Here is an 8992-nt window from a genome sequence, read left to right as displayed (position 1 = left end):
TCCTTATATACACCAAAATATTTATAGCAGCACTTTTTTGTGAGAGTAAAGAATTGGCAATAAAGTAGATATCCATTGATTAGGGAATGGCTAAACAAATCGGGGTACACAAATACAAAGAAATATTACTATAAGTGCTATAAGTGATGATGAATGTGATGAATACAGAGAAGCATGAAAAGATCTCCATGAACTAAAGTAGAGTGAAGCCAGAGCCAAGAAAATGTATACACAATAACTACAACAACATAAGTGAAAAGAACAGCCATAAAACAAAAATGAATGTTAAAGAATTACCAAGAACAACCATGGTTCAAAAGAAGAGATATGGAAAAATACTTTCATTCTATTCCTTTGCAGAGATGGGAGGTCCATAGCTGTTGCACATTGCAGATGTTTTCAGAGTTCTCAAATTATTGATCAGTCTGATTTTCTTCTTTAAAAATAGTATTTCTTATATTTGATGGCTCTCTAGGAGGGAGGGAATACTAAGGGAAATTTTGATAATATTAAAAGAATATATAAAAATATATAAAATACTTATTTTTGTTGTAAATAAAGAAATTGATAAAATTTATTTAAAATATTTGTCTACTTCTAAATTTCAAATGTATGGGCATAAAATTGAACATAGAAATGCCTGATTAATGATTTCTTTGCATTGGCTGTGGTCTCATCTTTCAAATTTCTAATTTAGATAATTTGACAATCTTTTGACAATTATACATTATGACATTATACATTATACAATTATACAATTATGACAAACAATAATTTGACAATTTTTTTCTTTTTTTGATTAAATATCAAAGTATTTATAATTCATTTTGATCTTTAAAAAAAACAGCTCTTGGATTTATTAATTCATTGTTCTTTTGTTTTCCATTTTATTGTCTGATTTTGACAGTTTCCCTCTTTTTGGCTTTCCTTAATCTTTTTTTTGTTTCTTTTGCAATTTATTTAAGTGCAAACTTATGTTTCTCTGCTGTTTTTATTACTATGAATGTTTAACACCACTTTACCACTTAAACTTTAGTTGCATTTTCTAAATTTTAATATGCAATAATTTTTTGTTATCTTCTATGTAGTCTATTACTGATTTTTAAAAAATGTCTTCTCTAACTTTAATATAATAATGTTCCACAATTTCCACACAGATCTGCCTCTTTTACTTAGATGATTGTTTGCTTTTTAGTTTTAAGGTATTATGACCTTTAAATATAGCATTAGAAATTTCTGCCTTTCTAAAATTACCTAGGATGGTCAAGAATATGATCAACATTTTGTAGTTGTTTTGCATATCTTGAGAAAAATATTTTCTTGCTTTTTTCATGAATTTCTTACTATATCTCCATTTTACATTCATGTTATTCTATACTGTCATCATGTCTACAATAACTTTTTAAAAAAAAACTTTTCCTTTTGTTTGATTAATCAGAATCTATTAGTGATGGTAAAATCTATGATTGATTTTGTATCTTTTTTTTGGTGAGACTTTGTTTTCCTCTAGAAATCTAATTATTATTCAGTGCAAATAATTAAAGTTAAATATCATTCAAAGGACCATTTAGAAGCATACATATTGGGCACAAGGAGCCTGCAACATGCTAACAAATGAAGTACTTCATGAGAAAAGCATCATAAAGATGTTATCAGGAATGTATGACCTGAAAAGAAGGTGATTATAGGGCAAGAGCAAAGTATAACTAAACATTGTCCATCGAGATTCAGATAATATCAAGGATAAGGAGGAAGATCTCTGGCATATTGGGTGAATTCCCAGTGCAGAATTTATCGAAAAACATGGACTAATTTTGTACAAGTTCAGAAAAGCATGGTTTGAATTTCAATCGACCTTACTGGAGAGAATAGCCATATAAGTACATTTCCATTAAATTAGTAAGTGACAAATATATTTAAAAACTTGTGTGATTTCATTTTCAGTGATGCTTTTAAACTTGGTAATTTTTAAATTGTTGTTTATCTTGTTAATTTCTGTCTTCAGTTTCGTTTTGTAACATAATCAATGAAATTCTAGATTTTTAAAAGAAATAGCTATAGCATGATAATTTAAAACCATAATTTCAGTTTAAACCAACATATTTCTTTTTGTATTAAATGAGTTTCCTTTAGACTACCTATTGTTGAATTCTGTTTTTCAATTCATTGAGTAGCCCTTTTTCTTTTTATGGGACAGTTCAGTCAATTTATATTAATTGTTACAATGGTTAAATTTGATTTATTTCTGCTATTTTTTGTTAAATTAGTTTTTTGTCAGAATATAACACAACTTTCCAATTTTGCTATTGTTATTCCTAAACCAAACTGAAAGAAAAATGCTAAATTATTTTATGTTATTAATTCTGTTTCTCTAGAGCTGGAATCTTTCCCCCCCAAAAATAAGCATAGCATGTCCATATACCTCTTCTTTGTTCTCACTTGCCTTTCTCTTTCTCATTTGTATTTTTTTCCTATTTAAATGTGTTTCCTCTTCTTCCCCACCCCCCACCCTTTGAAGGTCAACATTATTATTCAGTAATTTAACTAATATAATACTGTTGTTATTTTACTTCATAAAAGAGACTTAGATAGGTGTGCTGGATCAAGCTTAAATACTCAGTAGAGTGGATTATTAAATTGCCAGTATGGGTATTTAAACCTCAGAAATCATCAAAACAACAAATCAGAGTTTTTTGTTTGTTTGTTTGTTTTTTTGTTGTTGTTTGTATGTTTGTTTTATTGAATGTCCAGACTTTTAAGAAAGCAATGGAAAAATATTAATAATGCAGATTAAGCTTAAAAGTATGCCATACATACTTTTTCCTGGTTTTTAAACATTTGCCAGCACACCTCTGCTTTTATGTTAAGATGCAAATGAAATCTTCCAAATACTTAACTTTCTGGGTATTTTTCCTGCTTGATTCCATTTTTCCCCCCCAAAATGAGGGATTTCCCTCCTCTCTACTAAATATTTTAGGTCTTTTTGGTTTTTAAATGTCTACATTTGTTTTCTTTTTAGAAATAAATTCTTTCATTGATAACTTTTGTTATTTTATTTTGTTTTCCTTCATCCTTCTCTTCCCAAAGAACTATCACAGACAACAAACAGTATTTCTTAAAATACAAAAAAAGAAAAGAGAATAGAAAAAAAGAAACATAATTAGCATAATTGATAAAAAAAAAAAACAAACCCTGAAAATGCTATGGACCTCCCGCCTTTGCAAAGAGGTGATGTGGAAGTATCTTCTGATATTTCTTCTTTAGAGCCTTGCTTATTCTGTAATTTTGTAACATTCCCTTTAGATTTTTTTGTGTATATGGTTTTTCTTATTTACATTGTCATAGTAAATGCTTATTTTGTTTTCTTGGCTCTGCTTACTTCACTCTGCATTAGTTCATGTAGATCTTTCCATGTTTCTCTGTATTTATCACATACACCATTTTTTATGGAACAGCAATATTCTAATACATTCATCTATCACATTTTGTTTAGTCATTTTTCAATTGGTAGGTATCAACTTTGTCTACAATTCTTCACTATCACAAAAAGTGCTGTTACAAATATTTTGATATGTATGAGAACTTTTTTTATATCAACATATCATTTGTTTTGTTTATTTTTTAAAGAATGCTTACATTGTCTTTCTTTTGCTGAGGCAATTGGGGTTAAGTGACTTGCCCAGAATCACAAAGCTAGGAAGTGTTAAGTGTGTGAGGCCACATTTGAACTCAAGTCCTCCTGATTTCAGGACTGGTGCTCTATCCACTGCACCATCTAGTTGCCCAAGAAGACTTACATTTTCTAGGAAGCTAATCCTCGCATCTAGATCATGTTTTCAAGTTCTAAATACACACACACACACACACACACACACACACACAATCAATTTTTTTTGGACATTTGTGTTTTTTGTAAAAAAAAAAAAAAGTTGATTTATCTCAAATTAATGTTGATAAATATTTCTCATATTGACTTTGAAATATTTTTTCTTTGTCTTTGCAGTCTTGAAGTTTACCAGTGGTGTGCCTTGTTGAGTTAAATATTTATCTTTTATTAAGGGTCTGCGAATTATTTTTATATGCAGATTCAAAATTATTTAGATATTTCTGGGAAATTTTCTTGCACCATTTCCTTAAGCATAATAATTAAATTCTTTCCTTTTAAAATTGGCTCCAGGAACCTAGGTAATTTTGAAGTTTTTTTTTTCTTGATTCATCTATAATTTTCAAATGCATTGCTTTGGGTTTTTTTTTTTTTTTGTTTGTTTGTTTCATTATTTTCTAAGCCTGTTATTCTTCTGCTTTAACACTGATGTCTGTCATTCTGTTTTCCACAGTTTAATTGTTTTTTTTGTTGTGTAGTATGGATTCTATTGAATTCCAGAACCTCTTGAAACTTCCCCAGGTCAAGCGTGGGATGTTTGGGAGTAGTCATAGTTATAGCACGTATCTATTCTTTATGGCAAGAACATAAAATACTAAAGCTTTTAATTAGGACTGAATAATAAGGTAAAATAACAAGATAAAACCAAGTCTTAGAATCAATCTAACTCCTTCCCCCGCTCTCTCTCTTTCTCACACACACACACACACACACACACACACACACACACACACACACACAAAAGAATAATCTCTCATGGCTTCCACCACGGGAGAGAATATGCTGCCTGGACAACTGGCTTCCTTGTGGCTCAGTCTCCCAGCAACAAACTGCTCTCACACTGGCTCTGTTTTGCTTTTGCTTGGATGCTGCTGCCATCTTCTGGACATCTCTGCTGTAGCTAAGATTTTTTTCTTCTCAGGAGAGTTATCAATACTACTCTTGCCCTAGTTAACAATCCTAGGGTTAATCAACCATTTTCGGCTCTTTGGTTAGCCAAACCAGAACCCCAGGAGGCACCGAGTAGGGTCCTTTTGAGTTACCAAAGATATTTTCAATGTACTCATGCTACTAACTACGTCTCTCTCTCTCTCTCTTTTTTTTTTAAATTTTATTTTTAATTTTTTTTAATTTAATAACTTTTTATTGACAGAATCCATGCCAGGGTAATTTTTTACAACATTATCCCTTGCACTCGTTTCTGTTCCGATTTTTCCCCTCCCTCCCTCCACCCCCACCCCCAGATGGCAAGCAGTCCTATACATGTTAAATGGGTCTCAGTATATCCTAGATACAATATATGTGTGCAGAACGGAGCAGTTCTCTTGTTGTACTAACTTAAGTCTCAAATAGATTCCCTTCAACTGGCCTTTCATGCCTTCCTTAAACTTTAAGGAGGCCCCTAGCGACACTGTTGACTGAGGGGAAGATTTTTCAACCTTTGCCCTGACTTCCCAGAATCCCAGGATTTCAGTGATTGTTTAGTTCAAACTCTACCTGAAAAACTGTACCATTCCACTATATACTTAATAAGCTGTCACCCAAATCTTTGCTTAAAGACTTCCAAGGCTGAAAAACTCCTCACTCTCAATCAGTCAATCAACAAGCATTTACTTATTAAACTAATATTTATGCACCAGACACAGTGCTAAGCTAGGAGGATACAAACCAGAAGTAAAACAAACGCTGCCCTCAAGGAATTTATATTTTAATAAGGGAGAAAACAGGATCCAGGGACCTAGGCTGTCCAACATATTTAAAAGTACTTCCTGCCTCTTCTGCTTGACCATGAAATAAATAGAATGCAACCACATAAAATCCAAGACTGAAGAGTTTGCTATGGGAGGAGACTGGGATCTCTTAAATGGCTTCATGAGAACTGATGAATAACCTTTATATAGCATTCACTAGGTACCAGGCACTGTACTTTACAATTATTAGCTCATTTGACTCCTCACCTTAGGATATAAGGACTATTATTATTATTATCCTCTTTGAACAGTTAAGGAAACAGAGGCAAATAGGATTAAGTGATTTGTCTAGGATCACACAGCTAGTAAGCGTCAGAGGTCACACTTGAACTCAGATCTTCCTGCATCAAGGCTCATGTTCTGTACTAACTAGCTCCTAGTTTTTCCAGCTCTCTCTGATTATGGAACATGGAGACTATTTTGAGCTGCATCTAGAGATTCCATCCTGCCGCCATGTCTTTTCTGATCTTAGTATCCTTTAGTGGATGAATGTGTCTAGGACAAGTAGAGACTTTATGGGTTTGAAATATTTTGCAAGTTCTGATATCACTGATCAGAGCAAATCAAGTCAAGTCAAGGAGCTCAAGAGGAGCAAGTCAAGTCAGAGTGGAGTCCAACTATAGAAATCAGCTGAATTAGTAAAAAAGAATCCATTATCCTGGAGCAGAGATCTTACCAGGAAATAGCAGGCCTGAGAAATGAGATTCTTGATGGTTCTAGAGTATGAATTCTAGTCCCTCAGTATCCTAGGCCAAGATTTCAGCTGAAGACAAAGACGGTTCCAGTGGAGCTCATGGCCACTCACTGGAGCCTAGTCAAACATAGAGCGAAATAATCCAAGTAGAGATGCTAAAACCCATTCATAGGAGCATGAAGACATCACAAGAAGACTTGAATAATATGGCTAGTAAGGGACTAAGTTGTGTTGGAAGTAAGTTATCTCTTGACTACCCCTGTTCCCTACTTGTGTAATTCTCCACTTAGGAATTCTATCACTTCCCACTGAAGCTTTGGTTATCCATGAGAGTATATGTTCCAGGTTTATGGGAAAGATGTTTTGTTGTTAATTCTCTTATTATGCCATTTTAGTAAATGCCTTAGTGTTGACTTAATTAATTGACTAGTTAATAGTGGGGCTTGTAAGCTATAGTTTTAATAATAATCTCACAGAATACCTAGAAACTGAGGTAATAATCCCCTGGAGAATTCAAATTACAAGAGTAAGTTGGACAAGCTTAGCCCAAAATGGGCCCTACATTAGGAAGTTTTTCTTTGGTCTAAGTCTAAATTTAATTCCCCCCCCCCCCAACTTCTACCCATTACTCCTAATACTGTTCTCTAGGGCCAAGCAGAACAAACAGAATTTCTCTTTCATGTGTTAAAGACACTTATTTTCCTCAGTCACAAATTCTAAGATGGAATGGTTATTTTTCTCTAAGATTCCTTCTTTATGGGTAATAGTCATAGAAAAGAATTTCTTTTCATTGATTTCTTCCAACTTTTAAAAAGGCCAGTTAAAAAAATTAATAGTTGTTCTGCTTTTGGCAGAGGGAGTGCTGTCAATAGAGAGGTGGGGGCTAGGGGCCCTGGATTCTTCCTACATTTTTAGATCATATGTGACCATTTCTATTGGTTTTGCTTCACTTTTTCTTTGTTTCATGGGAGCTTTGGGTGCATATGGATATAACTGTTATTGACTGAGATGTACAAAACAAATTATATCAACAAAAGAGAAAAAATAAGGAAAATGATGTGCAAAAGCAAATAGAAAAAAAAAAAAAAAAGAATGAGACCTTAGAATGAACAACCATTTTATGAGGATTCCTCCTACTGAGGACTTCCCCCCTCCTCACCCCTGTTATCTTCAGCTGCTTGAGAAAGGAGTGGGGGAGGGGTGGCGGCGGTTTTTTCTCTCTGGGTCCAGCTGTTCTCCATGGCTCTCTCCAGTGCTACAGTCTGTGTCATTTCCTAAGCACGGATATGGAGGATGAATCTTTAGGGTACTCCAGTTACCTCCTAGAAAATGCGGGCAAATTCTCCAGAGGCCCTTTCCAGTCCCCAAATGCCAGTTGCCTCGCTTCCCGTCCCTCCCCTCCCCCCTCTCCACCAGTTACCATTCCCGCCTACCATTATGCAAGGCTTCTGGAGTCCCCATTCTTTCCAGTCACAGAATGGTAGAGGGAGGTCCAAGAGGACAAAGGATCTCAGCTCTTGCTTCCACCTGCACACCGTTTGAGCCGAATCTTCTCCAGCCAAGTCCAGGTGGTGGTGGTTCTGCATTCAGAAGGCATTTAAATGCTGAATTAAATTGTTAACTGGAAACTTCAGACATACCCGTTCCTAGAGTACTCTATCTCCCCCTCCCCAATATGTTTTTTTTTTTTTAATTTTCATATCTTTTTCGCTGCCTAGGACTTGCCTAATACTGCCCATAAATAAATGTTTTGAAATTCATTGCATTCTCTTCCCCGCCCCCACCATGGAAAGGAAAGGTAAAAGACAAAAGATGGAAAGAACTTGGGGGAGGGTCCTTAAGGGGATATGGGCGAAGAGAGCATGTTTGGGAGGTTGGGGGCTGGGCTGTATGTGAGGAGAACTTCCCAGAAGCCTGGCAGACTTCTGGGAGGAGTTAGGACCTGAGGGGCCGGAGGGTTGAAGGAGGAGGGACAAGAGAAGAAATAGATGAGATAGGAGTGCGGTGAGATGGAGGAGGGTCGGGGCCGGAGCTGGGGCAGGGGGGCGGGGAGAGGTGAAGTAGGTAAAGGGCAGGAAGTAAGCGGGGCTGCCCCTCTGGGAAGCTGAGTGAGGGGGGAAAATGTAGGCCTCTAGTCCTCTAGAAATGATATCTTTGTTTTTAGTCACATATTTATTTTTTTACAAATTATAAATTATGAATTTTTATTTATGAATTTTATAATTATTTTTCTTAAAAGAGGAAGAAAAATTGCCAAAGTGAAAAATTCTATCTATCTACCTCCCTACCAGGTAGATAGGAAGGTAGATAAATATAAGCTGTTCCTCCACTATGGCCCCCAACCTGTTAAAAATTAGGATGGATAGGGTAGGAAGTGTCTTCTCTCTCTTCTCTCCTCTCTCACCTCCCACTCTCTCTGTCTCTCTCATCAGACTGGGTCATTATGATTTAATAGCATTCTGTTTACATATTTTTGTCGCTGTTCTTCCCATGTATATTCAATGCATAGAGAGCTGGACTTGGAGTCTTTAAGACCTGTGTTCAAAAACAGCTTCACACAGCCATATGATCCCAAGCAAATCACTTAATCTCTGCCTCAGTTTTTTCATCTGTAAAATGGCGCCTGCCTTATGAAATGAAATGATATTTGAAGTTCTTTGCTAG

The 8992-nt window shown here is 35.1% G+C and overlaps 1 long non-coding RNA gene across 1 annotated transcript; it reads right to left on the bottom strand.

The window, feature by feature from the left end:
* Positions 1-7428: 7428 nt before the first annotated feature.
* Positions 7429-8387, bottom strand: LOC127561155 (uncharacterized). Its single transcript, XR_007953467.1, has 2 exons — positions 7762-8387; positions 7429-7650 (listed from the first exon to the last, which is right to left on the bottom strand). It is a non-coding gene; the product is annotated as an uncharacterized LOC127561155 (long non-coding RNA).
* Between the last annotated feature and the right edge of the window lie 605 nt (positions 8388-8992).

Source organism: Antechinus flavipes, chromosome 4 (assembly GCF_016432865.1).
Source record: "Antechinus flavipes isolate AdamAnt ecotype Samford, QLD, Australia chromosome 4, AdamAnt_v2, whole genome shotgun sequence".
NCBI lineage: Eukaryota > Metazoa > Chordata > Mammalia > Dasyuromorphia > Dasyuridae > Antechinus > Antechinus flavipes.
The sequence above is the reverse complement of the archived record's forward strand: the minus strand, read 5'-3'. Positions and strand labels throughout refer to the sequence as shown.